Source organism: Neolamprologus brichardi, chromosome 3, assembly GCF_056152115.1.
Source record: "Neolamprologus brichardi isolate AB-2024 chromosome 3, ASM5615211v1, whole genome shotgun sequence".
Classification (NCBI taxonomy): Eukaryota; Metazoa; Chordata; class Actinopteri; order Cichliformes; family Cichlidae; genus Neolamprologus; species Neolamprologus brichardi.
In genome coordinates, this window is record NC_142106.1 from 48,124,043 (window position 1) to 48,141,316 (window position 17,274).

Sequence of the window (17,274 nt, forward strand, 5' to 3'; positions counted from 1 at the left end):
TTCACCAATGTCTTGTTCTGCTGGCTGAGGCCACCTACAACACACCAGGGCCAGTGCTGCTGGCCGAGGCTAACTACACCACACCAGGCCCTGTGCTGGTTCCTGAGGCCATCTTCAAAAATCCAGGGCCTGTGCTGCTGGATAAATGCTAAACTGAGTCTTTGGCTTAGGGTATTAGGCAAGCATGAAGGTAGGGTTATAGGATTGTGTTCGTAACTTCAGGTACTGCCCACCACATCACTTGATTCCATAAATTGACACATTGTGCTGTGGGTAGCAGCTGACGGCCATACCACCCTGAGCACGCCTGACCTCGTCTGATCTCGGAAGCTAAACAGGGCTGGGCTTGGTTAGTACTTGGATGGGAGACTGCCTGGGAATACCTGGTGCTGTAAGCCTTTCATTTTCATGTCATTGAACTGCTTTTGATCCAGAGAAGGGGTGTATTAAAAGACCCAAAGCAGCTGCCCATTAATGAGGGCACATTAATGACATTGCTTTTGGCTGTTTTCACCAATGTCTTGTTCTGCTGGCTGAGGCCACCTACAACACACCAGGGCCAGTGCTGCTGGCCGAGGCTAACTACACCACACCAGGCCCTGTGCTGGTTCCTGAGGCCATCTTCAAAAATCCAGGGCCTGTGCTGCTGGATAAATGCTAAACTGAGTCTTTGGCTTAGGGTATTAGGCAAGCATGCAGGTAGGGTTATAGGATTGTGTTCGTAACTTCAGGTACTGGCCACCTCATCACTTGATTCCATAAATTTACACATTGTGCTGTGGGCAGCAGCTTACGGCCATACCACCCTGAGCACGCCTGACCTCGTCTGATCTCGGAAGCTAAGCAGGGCTGGGCTTGGTTAGTACTTGGATGGGAGACTGCCTGGGAATACCTGGTACTGTAAGCCTTTCATGTCATTGAACTGCTTTTGATCCAGAGAAGGGGTGTATTAAAAGACCCAAAGCAGCTGCCCATTAATGAGGGCACATTAACGACATTGCTTATGGCTGTTTTCACCAATGTCTTGTTCTGCTGGCTGAGGCCACCTACAAAACACCAGGGCTAGTGCTGCTGGCCGAGGCTAACTACACCACACCAGGCCCTGTGCTGGTTCCTGAGGCCATCTTCAAAAATCCAGGTCCTGTGCTGCTGGATAAATGCTAAACTGAGTCTTTGGGTTAGGGTATGAGGCAAGCATGCAGGTAGGGTTATAGGATTGTGTTCGTAACTTCAGGTACTGGCCACCTCATCACTTGATTCCATAAATTGACACATTGTGTGCTGTGGGCAGCAGCTTACGGCCATACCACCCTGAGCACTCCTGACCTCGTCTGATCTCGGAAGCTAAGCAGGGCTTGGGCTTGGTTAGTACTTGGATGGGAGACTGCCTGGGAATACCTGGTGCTGTAAGCCTTTCATTTTCATGTCATTGAACTGCTTTTGAGAAGGGGTGTATTAAAAGACCCAAAGCAGCTGCCCATTAATGAGGGCACATTAACGACATTGCTTTTGTCTGTTTTCACCAATGTCTTGTTCTGCTGGCTGAGGCCACCTACAACACACCAGGGCCAGTGCTGCTGGCCGAGGCTAACTACACCACACCAGGCCCTGTGCTGGTTCCTCAGGCCATCTTCAAAAATCCAGGTCCTGTGCTGCCGGATAAATGCTAAACTGAGTCTTTGGCTTAGGGTTTTAGGCAAGCATGCAGGTAGGGTTATAGGATTGTGTTCGTAACTTCAGGTACTGGCCACCTCATCACTTGATTCCATAAATTGACACATTGTGCTGTGGGCAGCAGCTTACGGCCATACCACCCTGAGCACGCCTGACCTCGTCTGATCTCGGAAACTAAGGAGGAATGGGCTTGGTTAGTACTTGGATTGGAGACTTCCTGGGAAAAGCTGGTGCTGTAAGCCTTTCTTTTTCATGTCATTGAACTGCTTTTGATCCAGAGAAGGGGTGTATTAAAAGACCCAAAGCAGCTACCCATTAATGAGGGCACATTAACGACATTGCTTTTGGCTGTTTTCACCAATGTCTTGTTCTGCTGGCTGAGGCCACCTACAACACACCAGGGCCAGTGCTGCTGGCCGAGGCTAACTACACCACACCAGGCCCTGTGCTGGTTCCTGAGGCCATCTTCAAAAATCCAGGGCCTGTGCTGCTGGATAAATGCTAAACTGAGTCTTTGGCTTAGGGTATGAGGCAAGCATGCAGGTAGGGTTATAGGATTGTGTTCGTAACTTCAGGTACTGGCCACCTCATCACTTGATTCCATAAATTGACACATTGTGCTGTGGGCAGCAGCTTACGGCCATACCACCCTGAGCACGCCTGACCTCGTCTGATCTCGGAAGCTAAGCAGGGCTGCGCTTGGTTAGTACTTGGATGGGAGACTGCCTGGGAATACCTGGTGCTGTAAGCCTTTCATTTTCATGTCATTGAACTGCTTTTGATCCAGAGAAGGGGTGTATTAAAAGACCCAAAGCAGATGCCCATTAATGAGGGCACATTAACCACATTGCTTTTTGCTTTTTTCACCAATGTCTTGTTCTGCTGGCTGAGGCCACCTACAACACACCCGGGCTAAGTGCTGCTGGCCGAGGCTAACTACACCACACCAGGCCCTGTGCTGGTTCCTGAGGCCATCTTCAAAAATCCAGGGCCTGTGCTGCTGGATAAATGCTAAACTGAGTCTTTAGGTTAGGGTATTAGGCAAGCATGCAGGTAGGGTTATAGGATTGTGTTCGTAACTTCAGGTACTGGCCACCACATCACTTGATTCCATAAATTGACATATTATGCTGTGAGCAGCAGCTTACGGCCATATCACCCTGAGCACGCCTGACCTCGTCTGATCTCGGAAGCTAAGCAGAGCTGGGCTTAGTTAGTACTTCGATGGGAGACTGCCTCGGAATACCTGGTGCTGTAAGCCTTTCATTTTCATGTCATTGAACTGCTTTTGATCCAGAGAAGGGGTGTATTAAAAGACCCAAAGCAGCTGCCCATTAATGAGGGCACATTAACGACATTGATTTTGGCTGTTTTCACCAATGTCTTGTTCTGCTGGCTGAGGCCACCTACAACACACCAGGGCCAGTGCTGCTGGCCGAGGCTAACTACACCACACCAGGCCCTGTGCTGGTTCCTGAGGCCATCTTCAAAAATCCAGGGCCTGTGCTGCTGGATAAATGCTAAACTGAGTCTTTGGGTTAGGGTATGAGGCAAGCATGCAGGTAGGGTTATAGGATTGTGTTCGTAACTTCAGGTACTGGCCACCTCATCACTTGATTCCATAAATTGACACAGTGTGCTGTGGGCAGCAGCTTACGGCCATACCACCCTGAGCACGCCTGACCTCGTCTGATCTCGGAAGCTAAGCAGGGCTGGGCTTGGTTAGTACTTGGATGGGAGACTGCCTGGGAATACCTGGTGCTGTAAGCCTTTCATTTTCATGTCATTGAACTGCTTTTGATCCAGAGAATGGGTGTATTAAAAGACCCAAAGCAGCTGCCCATTAATGAGGGCACATTAACGACATTGCTTTTGGCTGTTCTCACCAATGTCTTGTTCTGCTGGCTGAGGCCACCTACAACACACCAGGGCCAGTGCTGCTGGCCGAGGCTAACTACACCACACCAGGCCCTGTGTTGGTTCCTGAGGCCATCTTCAAAAATCCAGGGCCTGTGCTGCTGGATAAATGCTAAACTGAGTCTTTGGCTTAGGGTATGAGGCAAGCATGCAGGTAGGGTTATAGGATTGTGTTCTTAACTTCAGGTACTGGCCACCTCATCACTTGATTCCATAAATTGACAAATTGTGCTGTGGACAGCAGCTTACGGCCATACCACCCTGAGCACGCCTGACCTCGTCTGATCTCGGAAGCTAAGCAGGGCTGGGCTTGGTTAGTACTTGGATGGGAGACTGCCTGGGAATACCCGGTGCTGTAAGCCTTTCATTTTCATGTCATTGAACTGCTTTTGATCCAGAGAAGGGGTGTATTAAAAGACCCAAAGCAGCTGCCCATTAATGAGGGCACATTAACGACATTGCTTTTGGATGTTTTCACCAATGTCTTGTTCTGCTGGCTGAGGCCACCTACAACACACCAGGGCCAGTGCTGCTGGCCGAGGCTAACTACACCACACCAGGCCCTGTGCTGGTTCCTGAGGCCATCTTCAAAAATCCAGGGCCTGTGCTGCTGGATAAATGCTAAACTGAGTCTTTGGCTTAGGGTATTAGGCAAGCATGCAGGTAGGGTTATAGGATTGTGTTCGTAACTTCAGGTACTGGCCACCTCATCACTTGATTCCATAAATTGACACATTGTGCTGTGGGCAGCAGCTTACGGCCATACCACCCTGAGCACGCCTGACCTCGTCTGATCTCGGAAGCTAAGCAGGGCGGGGCTTGGTTAGTACTTGGATGGGAGACTGCCTGGGAATACCTGGTGCTGTAAGCCTTTCATTTTCATGTCATTGAACTGCTTTTGATCCAGAGAAGGGGTGTATTAAAAGACCCAAAGCAGCTGCCCATTAATGAGGGCACATTAACGACATTGCTTTTGGATGTTTTCACCAATTTCTTGTTCTGCTGGCTGAGGCCACCTACAACACACCAGGGCCAGTGCTGCTGGCCGAGGCTAACTACACCACACCAGGCCCTGTGCTGGTTCCTGAGGCCATCTTCAAAAATCCAGGGCCTGTGCTGCTGGATAAATGCTAAACTGAGTCTTTGGCTTAGGGTATTAGGCAAGCATGCAGGTAGGGTTATAGGATTGTGTTCGTAACTTCAGGTACTGGCCACCTCATCACTTGATTCCATAAATTGACACATTGTGCTGTGGGCAGCAGCTTACGGCCATACCACCCTGAGCACGCCTGACCTCGTCTGATCTCGGAAGCTAAGCAGGACTGGGCTTGGTTAGTACTTGGATGGGAGACTGCCTGGGAATACCTGGTGCTGTAAGCCTTTCATTTTCATGTCATTGAACTGCTTTTGATCCAGAGAATGGGTGTATTAAAAGACCCAAAGCAGCTGCCCATTAATGAGGGCACATTAACGACATTGCTATTGGCTGTTTTCACCAATGTCTTGTTCTGGTGGCTGAGGCCACCTACAACACACCAGGGCCAGTGCTGCTGGCCGAGGCTAACTACACCACACCAGGCCCTGTGCTGGTTCCTGAGGCCATCTTCAAAAATCCAGGGCCTGTGCTGCTGGATAAATGCTAAACTGAGTCTTTGGCTTAGGGTATTAGGCAAGCATGCAGGTAGGGTTATAGGATTGTGTTCGTAACCTCAGGTACTGGCCACCTCATCACTTGATTCCATAAATTGACACATTGTGTGCTGTGGGCAGCAGCTTACGGCCATACCACCCTGAGCACGCCTGACCTCGTCTGATCTCGGAAGCTAAGCAGGGCTGGGCTTGGTTAGTACTTGGATGGGAGACTGCCTGGGAATACCTGGTGCTGTAAGCCTTTCATTTTCATGTCATTGAACTGCTTTTGATCCAGAGAAGGGGTGTATTAAAAGACCCAAAGCAGCTGCCCATTAATGAGGGCACATTAACGACATTCCTTTTGGCTGTTTTCACCAATGTCTTGTTCTGCTGGCTGAGGCCACCTACAACACACCAGGGCCAGTGCTGCTGGCCGAGGCTAACTACACCACACCAGGCCCTGTGCTGGTTCCTGAGGCCATCTTCAAAAATCCAGGGCCTGTGCTGCTGGATAAATGCTAAACTGAGTCTTTGGCTTGGGGTATTAGGCAAGCATGCAGGTAGGGTTATAGGATTGTGTTCGTAACTTCAGGTACTGGCCACCTCATCACTTGATTCCATAAATTGACACATTGTGCTGTGGGCAGCAGCTTACGGCCATACAACCCTGAGCACGCCTGACCTCGTCTGATCTCGGACGCTAAGCAGGGCTGTGCTTGGTTAGTACTTGGATGGGAGACTGCCTGGGAATGCCTGGTGCTGTAAGCCTTTCATTTTCATGTCATTGAACTGCTTTTGATCCAGAGAAGGGGTGTATTAAAAGAGTCAAAGCAGCTGCCCATTAATGAGGGCACATTAACGACATTGCTTTTGGATGTTTTCACCAATGTCTTGTTCTGGTGGCTGAGGCCACCTACAACACACCAGGGCCAGTGCTGCTGGCCGAGGCTAACTACACCACACCAGGCCCTGTGCTGGTTCCTGAGGCCATCTTCAAAAATCCAGGGCCTGTGCTGCTGGATAAATGCTAAACTGAGTCTTTGGCTTAGGGTATTAGGCAAGCATGCAGGTAGGGTTATAGGATTGTGTTCGTAACTTCAGGTACTGGCCACCTCATCACTTGATTCCATAAATTGACACATTGTGTGCTGTGGGCAGCAGCTTACGGCCATACCACCCTGAGCACTCCTGACCTCGTCTGATCTCGGAAGCTAAGCAGGGCTTGGGCTTGGTTAGTACTTGGATGGGAGACTGCCTGGGAATACCTGGTGCTGTAAGCCTTTCATTTTCATGTCATTGAACTGCTTTTGAGAAGGGGTGTATTAAAAGACCCAAAGCAGCTGCCCATTAATGAGGGCACATTAACGACATTGCTTTTGTCTGTTTTCACCAATGTCTTGTTCTGCTGGCTGAGGCCACCTACAACACACCAGGGCCAGTGCTGCTGGCCGAGGCTAACTACACCACACCAGGCCCTGTGCTGGTTCCTCAGGCCATGTTCAAAAATCCAGGGCCTGTGCTGCCGGATAAATGCTAAACTGAGTCTTTGGCTTAGGGTATTATGCAAGCATGCAGGTAGGGTTATAGGATTGTGTTCGTAACTTCAGGTACTGGCCACCTCATCACTTGATTCCATAAATTGACACATTGTGCTGTGGGCAGCAGCTTGCGGCCATACCACCCTTAGCACGCCTGACCTCGTCTGATCTCGGAAGATAAGCAGGGCTTGGGCTTGGTTAGTACTTGGATGGGAGACTGCCTGGGAATACCTGGTGCTGTAAGCCTTTCATTTTCATGTCATTGAACTGCTTTTGATCCAGAGAAGGGGTGTATTAAAAGACCCAAAGCAGCTGCCCATTAATGAGGGCACATTAACGACATTGCTTTTGGCTGTTTTCACCAATTTCTTGTTCTGCGTGCTGAGGCCACCTACAACACACCAGGGCCAGTGTTGCTGGCCGAGGCTAACTACACCACACCAGGCCCTGTGCTGGTTCCTGAGGCCATCTTCAAAAATCCAGGGCCTGTGCTGCTGGATAAATGCTAAACTGAGTCTTTGGCTTAGGGTATTAGGCAAGCATGCAGGTAGGCTTATAGGATTGTGTTCGTAACTTCAGGTACTGGCCACCTCATCACTTGATTCCATAAATTGACACATTGTGCTGTGCGCAGCAGCTTACGGCCATACCACCCTGAGCACGCCTGACCTCGTCTGATCTCGGAAGCTAAGCAGGGCTGGGCTTTGTTAGTACTTGGATGGGAGACTGCCTGGAATACCTGGTGTTGTAAGCCTTTCATTTTCATGTCATTGAACTGCTTTTGATCCAGAGAAGGGGTGTATTAAAAGACCCAAAGCAGCTGCCCATTAATGAGGGCACATTAACGACATTGCTTTTGGCTGTTTTCACCAATGTCTTGTTCTGCTGGCTGAGGCCACCTACAACACACCAGGGCCAGTGCTGCTGGCCGAGGCTAACTACACCACACCAGGCCCTGTTTTGGTTCCTGAGGCCAACTTCAAAAATCCAGGGCCTGTGCTGCTGGATAAATGCTAAACTGAGTCTTTGGCTTAGGGTATTAGGCAAGCATGCAGGTAGGGTTATAGGATTGTGTTCGTAACTTCAGGTACTGGCCACCTCATCACTTGATTCCATAAATTGACACATTGTGCTGTGGGCAGCAGCTTACGGCCATACCACCCTGAGCACGCCTGACCTCGTCTGATCTCGAAAGCTAAGCAGGGCTGGGCTTTGTTAGTACTTGGATGGGAGACTGCCTGGGAATACCTGGTGCTGTAAGCCTTTTGGCTGTTTTCACCAATGTCTTGTTCTGCTGGCTGAGGCCACCTACAACACACCAGGGCCAGTGCTGCTGGCCGAGGCTAACTACACCACACCAGGCCCTGTGCTGGTTCCTGAGGCCATCTTCAAAAATCCAGGGCCTGTGCTGCTGGATAAATGCTAAACTGAGTCTTTGGTTTAGGGTATTAGGGAAGCATGAAGGTAGGCTTATAGGATTGTGTTTGTAACTTCAGGTACTGGCCACCTCATCACTTGATTCCATAAATTGACACATTGTGCTGTGGGCAGCAGCTTACGGCCATACCACCCTGACCGCGCCTGACCCCGTCTGATCTCGGACGGTAAGCAGGGCTGGGCTTTGTTAGTACTTGGATGGGAGACTGCCTGGGAATACCTGGTGCTGTAAGCCTTTCATTTTCATGTCATTTAACTGCTTTTGATCCAGAGAAGGGGTGTATTAAAAGACCCAAAACAGCTGCCCATTAATGAGGGCACATTAACCACATTGCTTTTGGCTGTTTTCGCCAATGTCTTGTTCTGCTGGCTGAGGCCACCTACAACACACCAGGGCCAGTGCTGCTGGCCGAGGCTAACTACACCACACCAGGCCCTGTGCTGGTTCCTGAGGCCATCTTCAAAAATCCAGGGCCTGTGCTGCTGGATAAATGCTAAACTGAGTCTTTGGCTTAGGGTATTAGGCAAGCATGCAGGTAGGGTTATAGGATTGTGTTCGTAACTTCAGGTACTGGCCACCTCATCACTTGATTCCATAAATTGACACATTGTGCTGTGGGCAGCAGCTTACGGCCATACCACCCTGATCACGCGTGACCTCGTCTGATTTCGGAAGCAAAGCAGGGCTGGGCTTGGTTAGTACTTGGATGGGAGACTGCCTGGGAATACCTGGTGCTGTAAGCCTTTCATTTTCATGTCATTGAACTGCTTTTTATCCAGAGAAGGGGTGTATTAAAAGACCCAAAACAGCTGCCCATTAATGAGGGCACATTAACGACATTGCTTTTGGCTGTTTTCACCAATGTCTTGTTCTGCTGGCTGAGGCCACCTACAACACACCAGGGCCAGTGCTGCTGGCCGAGGCTAACTACACCACACCAGGCCCTGTGCTGGTTCCTGAGGCCATCTTCAAAAATCCAGGGCCTGTGCTGCTGGATAAATGCTAAACTGAGTCTTTGGCTTAGGGTATTAGGCAAGCATGCAGGTAGGGTTATAGGATTGTGTTCGTAACTTCAGGTACTGGCCACCTCATCACTTGATTCCATAAATTGACACATTGTGTTCTGGGCACCAGCTTACGGCCATACCACCATGAGCACGCGTGACCTCGTCTGATCTCGGAAGCTAAGCAGGGCTGGGCTTTGTTAGTACTTGAATGGGAGACTGCCTGGGAATACCTGGTGCTGTAAGCCTTCCATTTTCATGTCATTGAACTGCTTTTGATCCAGAGAAGGGGTGTATTAAAAGACCCAAAGCAGCTGCCCATTAATGAGGGCACATTAACGACATTGCATTTGGCTGTTTTCACCAATGTCTTGTTCTGCTGGCTGAGGCCACCTACAACACACCAGGGCCAGTGCTGCTGGACGAGGCTAACTACACCACACCAGGCCCTGTGCTGGTTCCTGAGGCCATCTTCAAAAATCCAGGGCCTGTGCTGCTGGATAAATGCTAAACTGAGTCTTTGGGTTAGGGTATTAGGCAAGCATGCAGGTAGGGTTATAGGATTGTGTTCATAACTTCAGGTACTGGCCACCTCATCACTTGATTCCATAAATTGACACATTGTGCTGTGGGCAGCAGCTTACGGCCATACCACCCTGAGCACGCCTGACCTCGTCTGATCTCGGAAGCTAAGCAGCGCTGGGTTTGGTTAGTACTTGGATGGGAGACTGCCTGGGAATACCTGGTGCTGTAAGCCTTTCATTTTCATGTCATTGAACTGCTTTTGATCCAGAGAAGGGGTGTATTAAAAGACCCAAAGCAGCTGCCCATTAATGAGGGCACATTAACGACATTGCTTTTGGCTGTTTTCACCAATGTCTTGTTCTGCTGGCTGAGGCCACCTACAACACACCAGGGCCAGTGCTGCTGGCCGAGGCTAACTACACCACACCAGGCCCTGTGCTGGTTCCTGAGGCCATCTTCAAAAATCCAGGGCCTGTGCTGCTGGATAAATGCTAAACTGAGTCTTTGGCTTAGGGTATTAGGCAAGCATGCAGGTAGGGTTATAGGATTGTGTTCGTAACTTCAGGTACTGGCCACCTCATCACTTGATTCCATAAATTGACACATTGTGCTGTGGGCAGCATCTTACGGCCATACCACCCTGAGCACGCGTGACCTCGTCTGATCTCGGAAGCTAAGCAGGGCTGGGCTTGGTTAGTACTTGGATGGGAGACTGCCTAGGAATACCTTGTGCTGTAAGCCTTTCATTTTCATGTCATTGAACTGCTTTTGATCCAGAGAAGGGGTGTATTAAAAGACCCAAAGCAGATGCCCATTAATGAGGGCGCATTAACAACATTGCTTTTGGCTGTTTTCACCAATGTCTTGTTCTGCTGGCTGAGGCCACCTATAACACACCAGGGCCAGTGCTGCTGGCCGAGGCTAACTACACCACACCAGGCCCTGTGCTGGTTCCTGAGGCCATCTTCAAAAATCCAGGGCCTGTGCTGCTGGATAAATGCTAAACTGAGTCTTTGGGTTAGGGTATTAGGCAAGCATGCAGGTAGGGTTATAGGATTGTGTTCATAACTTCAGGTACTGGCCACCTCATCACTTGATTCCATAAATTGACACATTGTTCTGTGGGCAGCAGCTTACGGCCATACCACCCTGAGCACGCCTGACCTCGTCTGATCTCGGAAGCTAAGCAGCGCTGGGTTTGGTTAGTACTTGGATGGGAGACTGCCTGGGAATACCTGGTGCTGTAAGCCTTTCATTTTCATGTCATTGAACTGCTTTTGATCCAGAGAAGGGGTGTATTAAAAGACGCAAAGCAGATGCCCATTAATGAGGGCACATTAACAACATTGCTTTTGGCTGTTTTCACCAATGTCTTGTTCTGCTGGCTGAGGCCACCTATAACACACCAGGGCCAGTGCTGCTGGCCGAGGCTAACTACACCACACCAGGCCCTGTGCTGGTTCCTGAGGCCATCTTCAAAAATCCAGGGCCTGTGCTGCTGGATAAATGCTAAACTGAGTCTTTGGGTTAGGGTATTAGGCAAGCATGCAGGTAGGGTTATAGGATTGTGTTCATAACTTCAGGTACTGGCCACCTCATCACTTGATTCCATAAATTGACACATTGTGCTGTGGGCAGCAGCTTACGGCCATACCACCCTGAGCACGCCTGACCTTGTCTGATCTCGGAAGCTAAGCAGGGCTGGGTTTGGTTAGTACTTGGATGAGAGACTGCCTGGGAATACCTGGTGCTGTAAGCCTTTCATTTTCATGTCATTGAACTGCTTTTGATCCAGAGAAGGGGTGTATTAAAAGACCCAAAGAAGCTGCCCATTAATGAGGGCACATTAACGACATTGCTTTTGGCTGTTTTCACCAATGTCTTGTTCTGCTGGCTGAGGCCACCTACAACACACCAGGGCCAGTGCTGCTGGCCGAGGCTAACTACACCACACCAGGCCCTGTGCTGGTTCCTGAGGCCATCTTCAAAAATCCAGGGCCTGTGCTGCTGGATAAATGCTAAACTGAGTCTTTGGGTTATGGTATTAGGCAAGCATGCAGGTAGGGTTATAGGATTGTGTTCGTAACTTCAGGTACTGGCCACCTTCTCACTTGATTCCATAAATTGACACATTGTGCTATGGGCAGCAGCTTACGGCCATACCACCCTGAGCACGCCTGACCTCGTCTGATCTCGGAAGCTAAGCAGGGCTGGGCTTGGTTAGTACTTGGATGGGAGACTGCCTGGGAATACCTGGTGCTGTAAGCCTTTCTTTTCATGTCATTGAACTGCTTTTTATCCAGAGAAGGGGTGTATTAAAAGACCCAAAGCAGCTGCCCATTAATGAGGGCACATTAACGACATTGCTTTTGGCTGTTTTCACCAATGTCTTGTTCTGCTGGCTGAGGCCACCTACAACACACCAGGGCCAGTGCTGCTGGCCGAGGCTAACTACACCACACCAGGCCCTGTGCTGGTTCCTGAGGCCATCTTCAAAAATCCAGGGCCTGTGCTGCAGGATAAATGCTAAACTGAGTCTTTGGCTTAGCGTATTAGGCAAGCATGCAAGTAGGGTTATAGGATTGTGTTCGTAACTTCAGGTACTGGCCACCTCATCACTTGATTCCATAAATTGACACATTGTGCTGTGGGCAGCAGCTTACGGCCATACCACCCTAAGCACGCCTGACCTCGTCTGATCTCGGAAGCTAAGCAGGGCTGGGCTTGGTTAGTACTTGGATGGGAGACTGCCTGGGAATACCTGGTGCTGTAAGCCTTTCATTTTCATGTCATTGAACTGCTTTTGATCCAGAGAAGGGGTGTATTAAAAGACCCAAAGCAGATACCCATTAATGAGGGCACATTAACAACATTGCTTTTGGCTGTTTTCACCAATGTCTTGTTCTGCTGGCTGAGGCCACCTACAACACACCAGGGCAAGTGCTGCTGGCCGAGGCTACCTACACCACACCAGGCCCTGTGCTGGTTCCTGAGGCCATCTTCAAAAATCCAGGGCCTGTGCTGCTGGATAAATGCTAAACTGAGTCTTTGGCTTAGGGTATTAGGCAAGCATGCAGGTAGGGTTATAGGATTGTGTTCGTAACTTCAGGTACTGGCCACCTCATCACTTGATTCCATAAATTGACACATTGTGCTGTGGGCAGCAGCTTAAGGCCATACCACCCTGAGCACGCCTGACCTCGTCTGATCTCGGAAGCTAAGCAGGGCTGGGCTTGGTTAGTACTTGGATGGGAGACTGCCTGGGAATACCTGGTGCTATAAGCCTTTCATTTTCATGTCATTGAACTGCTTTTGATCCAGAGAAGGGGTGTATTAAAAGACCCAAAGCAGCTGCCCATTAATGAGGGCACATTAACGACATTGCTTTTGGCTGTTTTCACCAATGTCTTGTTCTGCTGGCTGAGGCCACCTACAACACACCAGGGCCAGTGCTGCTGGCCGAGGCTAACTACACCACACCAGGCCCTGTGCTGGTTCCTGAGGCCATCTTCAAAAATCCAGGGCCTGTGCTGCTGGATAAATGCTAAACTGAGTCTTTGGCTTAGGGTATTAGGCAAGCATGCAGGTAGGGTTATAGGATTGTGTTCGTAACTTCAGGTACTGGCCACCTCATCACTTGATTCCATAAATTGACACATTGTGCTATGGGCAGCAGCTTACGGCCATACCACCCTGAGCACGCCTGACCTCGTCTGATCTCGGAAGCTAAGCAGGGCTGGGCTTGGTTAGTACTTGGATGGGAGACTGCCTGGGAATACCTGGTGCTGTAAGCCTTTCTTTTCATGTCATTGAACTGCTTTTTGTCCAGAGAAGGGGTGTATTAAAAGACCCAAAGCAGCTGCCCATTAATGAGGGCACATTAACGACATTGCTTTTGGCTGTTTTCACCAATGTCTTGTTCTGCTGGCTGAGGCCACCTACAACACACCAGGGCCAGTGCTGCTGGCCGAGGCTAACTACACCACACCAGGCACTGTGCTGGTTCCTGAGGCCATCTTCAAAAATCCAGGGCCTGTGCTGCAGGATAAATGCTAAACTGAGTCTTTGGCTTAGCGTATTAGGCAAGCATGCAAGTAGGGTTATAGGATTGTGTTCGTAACTTCAGGTACTGGCCACCTCATCACTTGATTCCATAAATTGACACATTGTGCTGTGGGCAGCAGCTTACGGCCATACCACCCTAAGCACGTCTGACCTCGTCTGATCTCGGAAGCTAAGCAGGGCTGGGCTTGGTTAGTACTTGGATGGGAGACTGGCTGCGAATACCTGGTGCTGTAAGCCTTTCATTTTCATGTCATTGAACTGCTTTTGATCCAGAGAAGGGGTGTATTAAAAGACCCAAAGCAGATACCCATTAATGAGGGCACATTAACAACATTGCTTTTGGCTGTTTTCACCAATGTCTTGTTCTGCTGGCTGAGGCCACCTACAACACACCAGGACAAGTGCTGCTGGCTGAGGCTACCTACACCACACCAGGCCCTGTGCTGGTTCCTGAGGCCATCTTCAAAAATCCAGGGCCTGTGCTGCTGGATAAATGCTAAACTGAGTCTTTGGCTTAGGGTATTAGGCAAGCATGCAGGTAGGGTTATAGGATTGTGTTCGTAACTTCAGGTACTGGCCACCTCATCACTTGATTCCATAAATTGACACATTGTGCTGTGGGCAGCAGCTTAAGGACATACCACCCTGACCACGCCTGACCTCGTCTGATCTCGGAAGCTAAGCAGCGCTGGGCTTGGTTAGTACTTGGATGGGAGACTGCCTGGGAATACCTGGTGCTGTAAGCCTTTCTTTTCATGTCATTGAACTGCTTTTTATCCAGAGAAGGGGTGTATTAAAAGACCCAAAGCAGCTGCCCATTAATGAGGGCACATTAACGACATTGCTTTTGGCTGTTTTCACCAATGTCTTGTTCTGCTGGCTGAGGCCACCTACAACACACCAGGGCCAGTGCTGCTGGCCGAGGCTAACTACACCACACCAGGCCCTGTGCTGGTTCCTGAGGCCATCTTCAAAAATCCAGGGCCTGTGCTGCAGGATAAATGCTAAACTGAGTCTTTGGCTTAGCGTATTAGGCAAGCATGCAAGTAGGGTTATAGGATTGTGTTCGTAACTTCAGGTACTGGCCACCTCATCACTTGATTCCATAAATTGACACATTGTGCTGTGGGCAGCAGCTTACGGCCATACCACCCTAAGCACGCCTGACCTCGTCTGATCTCGGAAGCTAAGCAGGGCTGGGCTTGGTTAGTACTTGGATGGGAGACTGCCTGGGAATACCTGGTGCTGTAAGCCTTTCATTTTCATGTCATTGAACTGCTTTTGATCCAGAGAAGGGGTGTATTAAAAGACCCAAAGCAGATACCCATTAATGAGGGCACATTAACAACATTGCTTTTGGCTGTTTTCACCAATGTCTTGTTCTGCTGGCTGAGGCCACCTACAACACACCAGGGCAAGTGCTGCTGGCCGAGGCTACCTACACCACACCAGGCCCTGTGCTGGTTCCTGAGGCCATCTTCAAAAATCCAGGGCCTGTGCTGCTGGATAAATGCTAAACTGAGTCTTTGGCTTAGGGTATTAGGCAAGCATGCAGGTAGGGTTATAGGATTGTGTTCGTAACTTCAGGTACTGGCCACCTCATCACTTGATTCCATAAATTGACACATTGTGCTGTGGGCAGCAGCTTAAGGCCATACCACCCTGAGCACGCCTGACCTCGTCTGATCTCTGAAGCTAAGCAGCGCTGGGCTTGGTTAGTACTTGGATGGGAGACTGCCTGGGAATACCTGGTGCTGTGAGCCTTTCATTTTCATGTCATTGAACTGCTTTTGATCCAGAGAAGGGGTGTATTAAAAGACCCAAAGCAGCTGCCCATTAATGAGGGCACATTAACGACATTGCTTTTGGCTGTTTTCACCAATGTCTTGTTCTGCTGGCTGAGGCCACCTACAACACACCAGGGCCAGTGCTGCTGGCCGAGGCTAACTACACCACACCAGGCCCTGTGCTGGTTCCTGAGGCCATCTTCAAAAATCCAGGGCCTGTGCTGCTGGATAAATGCTAAACTGAGTCTTTGGCTTAGGGTATTAGGCAAGCATGCAGGTAGGGTTATAGGATTGTGTTCGTAACTTCAGGTACTGGCCACCTCATCACTTGATTCCATAAATTGACACATTGTGCTATGGGCAGCAGCTTACGGCCATACCACCCTGAGCACGCCTGACCTCGTCTGATCTCGGAAGCTAAGCAGGGCTGGGCTTGGTTAGTACTTGGATGGGAGACTGCCTGGGAATACCTGGTGCTGTAAGCCTTTCATTTTCATGTCATTGAACTGCTTTTGATCCAGAGAAGGGGTGTATTAAAAGACCCAATGCAGATGCCCATTAATGAGGGCACATTAACAACATTGCTTTTGGCTGTTTTCACCAATGTCTTGTTCTGCTGGCTGAGGCCACCTATAACACACCAGGGCCAGTGCTGCTGGCCGAGGCTAACTACACCACACCAGGCCCTGTGCTGGTTCCTGAGGCCATCTTCAAAAATCCAGGGCCTCTGCTGCTGGATAAATGCTAAACTGAGTCTTTGGGTTAGGGTATCAGGCAAGCATGCAGGTAGGGTTATAGGATTCTGTTCATAACTTCAGGTACTGGCCACCTCATCACTTGATTCCATAAATTGACACATTGTGCTGTGGGAAGCAGCTTACAGCCATACCACCCTGAGCACGCCTGACCTTGTCTGATCTCGGAAGCTAAGCAGGGCTGGGTTTGGTTAGTACTTGGATGGGAGACTGCCTGGGAATACCTCGTGCTGTAAGCCTTTCATTTTCATGTCATTGAACTGCTTTTGATCCAGAGAAGGGGTGTATTAAAAGACCCAAAGCAGCTGCCCATTAATGAGGGCACATTAACGACATTGCTTTTGGCTGTTTTCACCAATGTCTTGTTCTGCTGGCTGAGGCCACCTACAACACACCAGGGCCAGTGCTTCTGGCCGAGGCTAATTACACCACACCAGGCCCTGTGCTGGTTCCTCAGGCCATCTTCAAAAATCCAGGGCCTGTGCTGCTGGATAAATGCTAAGCTGAGTCTTTGGGTTATGGTATTAGGCAAGCATGCATGTAGGGTTATAGGATTGTGTTCGTAACTTCAGGTACTGGCCACCTCATCACTTGATTCCATAAATTGACACATTGTGCTGTGGGCAGCAGCTTGCGGCCATACCACCCTTAGCACGCCTGACCTCGTCTGATCTCGGAAGCGAAGCAGGGCTTGGCTTGGTTAGTACTTGGATGGGAGACTGCCTGGGAATACCTGGTGCTGTAAGCCTTTCATTTTCATGTCATTGAACTGCTTTTGATCCAGAGAAGGGGTGTATTAAAAGACCCAAAGCAGCTGCCCATTAATGAGGGCACATTAACGACATTGCTTTTGGCTGTTTTCACCAATGTCTTGTTCTGCTGGCTGAGGCCACCTACAACACACCAGGGCCAGTGCTGCTGGCCGAGGCTAACTACACC

The 17,274-nt window shown here is 49.8% G+C and overlaps 6 non-coding genes and 28 pseudogenes across 6 annotated transcripts; all 34 read left to right on the forward strand.

The window, feature by feature from the left end:
• The first annotated feature begins 279 nt into the window (after positions 1 to 279).
• On the forward strand, positions 280 to 398 carry LOC148104391 (5S ribosomal RNA; annotated as a pseudogene).
• A 390-nt stretch (positions 399 to 788) lies between these two features.
• On the forward strand, positions 789 to 907 carry LOC148104392 (5S ribosomal RNA; annotated as a pseudogene).
• Positions 908 to 1,293: 386 nt separating this feature from the next.
• LOC148104393 (5S ribosomal RNA) lies at positions 1,294 to 1,413 on the forward strand (annotated as a pseudogene).
• A 384-nt stretch (positions 1,414 to 1,797) lies between these two features.
• Positions 1,798 to 1,916, forward strand: LOC148104394 (5S ribosomal RNA; annotated as a pseudogene).
• Positions 1,917 to 2,306: 390 nt separating this feature from the next.
• On the forward strand, positions 2,307 to 2,425 carry LOC148104395 (5S ribosomal RNA; annotated as a pseudogene).
• A 391-nt stretch (positions 2,426 to 2,816) lies between these two features.
• On the forward strand, positions 2,817 to 2,935 carry LOC148104396 (5S ribosomal RNA; annotated as a pseudogene).
• Positions 2,936 to 3,325: 390 nt separating this feature from the next.
• On the forward strand, positions 3,326 to 3,444 carry LOC148104397 (5S ribosomal RNA). The gene has a single exon (XR_015718704.1). It is a non-coding gene; the product is annotated as a 5S ribosomal RNA (ribosomal RNA).
• A 390-nt stretch (positions 3,445 to 3,834) lies between these two features.
• Positions 3,835 to 3,953, forward strand: LOC148104398 (5S ribosomal RNA). The gene has a single exon (XR_015718923.1). It is a non-coding gene; the product is annotated as a 5S ribosomal RNA (ribosomal RNA).
• A 390-nt stretch (positions 3,954 to 4,343) lies between these two features.
• Positions 4,344 to 4,462, forward strand: LOC148104399 (5S ribosomal RNA; annotated as a pseudogene).
• A 390-nt stretch (positions 4,463 to 4,852) lies between these two features.
• LOC148104400 (5S ribosomal RNA) lies at positions 4,853 to 4,971 on the forward strand (annotated as a pseudogene).
• Positions 4,972 to 5,363: 392 nt separating this feature from the next.
• LOC148104401 (5S ribosomal RNA) lies at positions 5,364 to 5,482 on the forward strand. Its single transcript, XR_015718705.1, has one exon. It is a non-coding gene; the product is annotated as a 5S ribosomal RNA (ribosomal RNA).
• Positions 5,483 to 5,872: 390 nt separating this feature from the next.
• Positions 5,873 to 5,991, forward strand: LOC148104402 (5S ribosomal RNA; annotated as a pseudogene).
• Positions 5,992 to 6,383: 392 nt separating this feature from the next.
• Positions 6,384 to 6,503, forward strand: LOC148104403 (5S ribosomal RNA; annotated as a pseudogene).
• Positions 6,504 to 6,887: 384 nt separating this feature from the next.
• On the forward strand, positions 6,888 to 7,007 carry LOC148104404 (5S ribosomal RNA; annotated as a pseudogene).
• A 390-nt stretch (positions 7,008 to 7,397) lies between these two features.
• On the forward strand, positions 7,398 to 7,515 carry LOC148104405 (5S ribosomal RNA; annotated as a pseudogene).
• A 390-nt stretch (positions 7,516 to 7,905) lies between these two features.
• LOC148104406 (5S ribosomal RNA) lies at positions 7,906 to 8,024 on the forward strand (annotated as a pseudogene).
• A 290-nt stretch (positions 8,025 to 8,314) lies between these two features.
• LOC148104407 (5S ribosomal RNA) lies at positions 8,315 to 8,433 on the forward strand (annotated as a pseudogene).
• A 390-nt stretch (positions 8,434 to 8,823) lies between these two features.
• LOC148104408 (5S ribosomal RNA) lies at positions 8,824 to 8,942 on the forward strand (annotated as a pseudogene).
• A 390-nt stretch (positions 8,943 to 9,332) lies between these two features.
• Positions 9,333 to 9,451, forward strand: LOC148104409 (5S ribosomal RNA; annotated as a pseudogene).
• A 390-nt stretch (positions 9,452 to 9,841) lies between these two features.
• LOC148104410 (5S ribosomal RNA) lies at positions 9,842 to 9,960 on the forward strand (annotated as a pseudogene).
• Positions 9,961 to 10,350: 390 nt separating this feature from the next.
• LOC148104411 (5S ribosomal RNA) lies at positions 10,351 to 10,469 on the forward strand (annotated as a pseudogene).
• Positions 10,470 to 10,859: 390 nt separating this feature from the next.
• Positions 10,860 to 10,978, forward strand: LOC148104412 (5S ribosomal RNA; annotated as a pseudogene).
• A 390-nt stretch (positions 10,979 to 11,368) lies between these two features.
• LOC148104413 (5S ribosomal RNA) lies at positions 11,369 to 11,487 on the forward strand (annotated as a pseudogene).
• Positions 11,488 to 11,877: 390 nt separating this feature from the next.
• LOC148104414 (5S ribosomal RNA) lies at positions 11,878 to 11,996 on the forward strand. Its single transcript, XR_015718706.1, has one exon. It is a non-coding gene; the product is annotated as a 5S ribosomal RNA (ribosomal RNA).
• Positions 11,997 to 12,385: 389 nt separating this feature from the next.
• Positions 12,386 to 12,504, forward strand: LOC148104415 (5S ribosomal RNA; annotated as a pseudogene).
• Positions 12,505 to 12,894: 390 nt separating this feature from the next.
• Positions 12,895 to 13,013, forward strand: LOC148104416 (5S ribosomal RNA; annotated as a pseudogene).
• Positions 13,014 to 13,403: 390 nt separating this feature from the next.
• On the forward strand, positions 13,404 to 13,522 carry LOC148104417 (5S ribosomal RNA). Its single transcript, XR_015718707.1, has one exon. It is a non-coding gene; the product is annotated as a 5S ribosomal RNA (ribosomal RNA).
• Positions 13,523 to 13,911: 389 nt separating this feature from the next.
• LOC148104418 (5S ribosomal RNA) lies at positions 13,912 to 14,030 on the forward strand (annotated as a pseudogene).
• A 390-nt stretch (positions 14,031 to 14,420) lies between these two features.
• LOC148104419 (5S ribosomal RNA) lies at positions 14,421 to 14,539 on the forward strand (annotated as a pseudogene).
• Positions 14,540 to 14,928: 389 nt separating this feature from the next.
• LOC148104420 (5S ribosomal RNA) lies at positions 14,929 to 15,047 on the forward strand (annotated as a pseudogene).
• A 390-nt stretch (positions 15,048 to 15,437) lies between these two features.
• Positions 15,438 to 15,556, forward strand: LOC148104421 (5S ribosomal RNA; annotated as a pseudogene).
• Positions 15,557 to 15,946: 390 nt separating this feature from the next.
• On the forward strand, positions 15,947 to 16,065 carry LOC148104422 (5S ribosomal RNA). The gene has a single exon (XR_015718708.1). It is a non-coding gene; the product is annotated as a 5S ribosomal RNA (ribosomal RNA).
• A 390-nt stretch (positions 16,066 to 16,455) lies between these two features.
• Positions 16,456 to 16,574, forward strand: LOC148104423 (5S ribosomal RNA; annotated as a pseudogene).
• Positions 16,575 to 16,964: 390 nt separating this feature from the next.
• On the forward strand, positions 16,965 to 17,083 carry LOC148104424 (5S ribosomal RNA; annotated as a pseudogene).
• Positions 17,084 to 17,274: the final 191 nt, after the last annotated feature.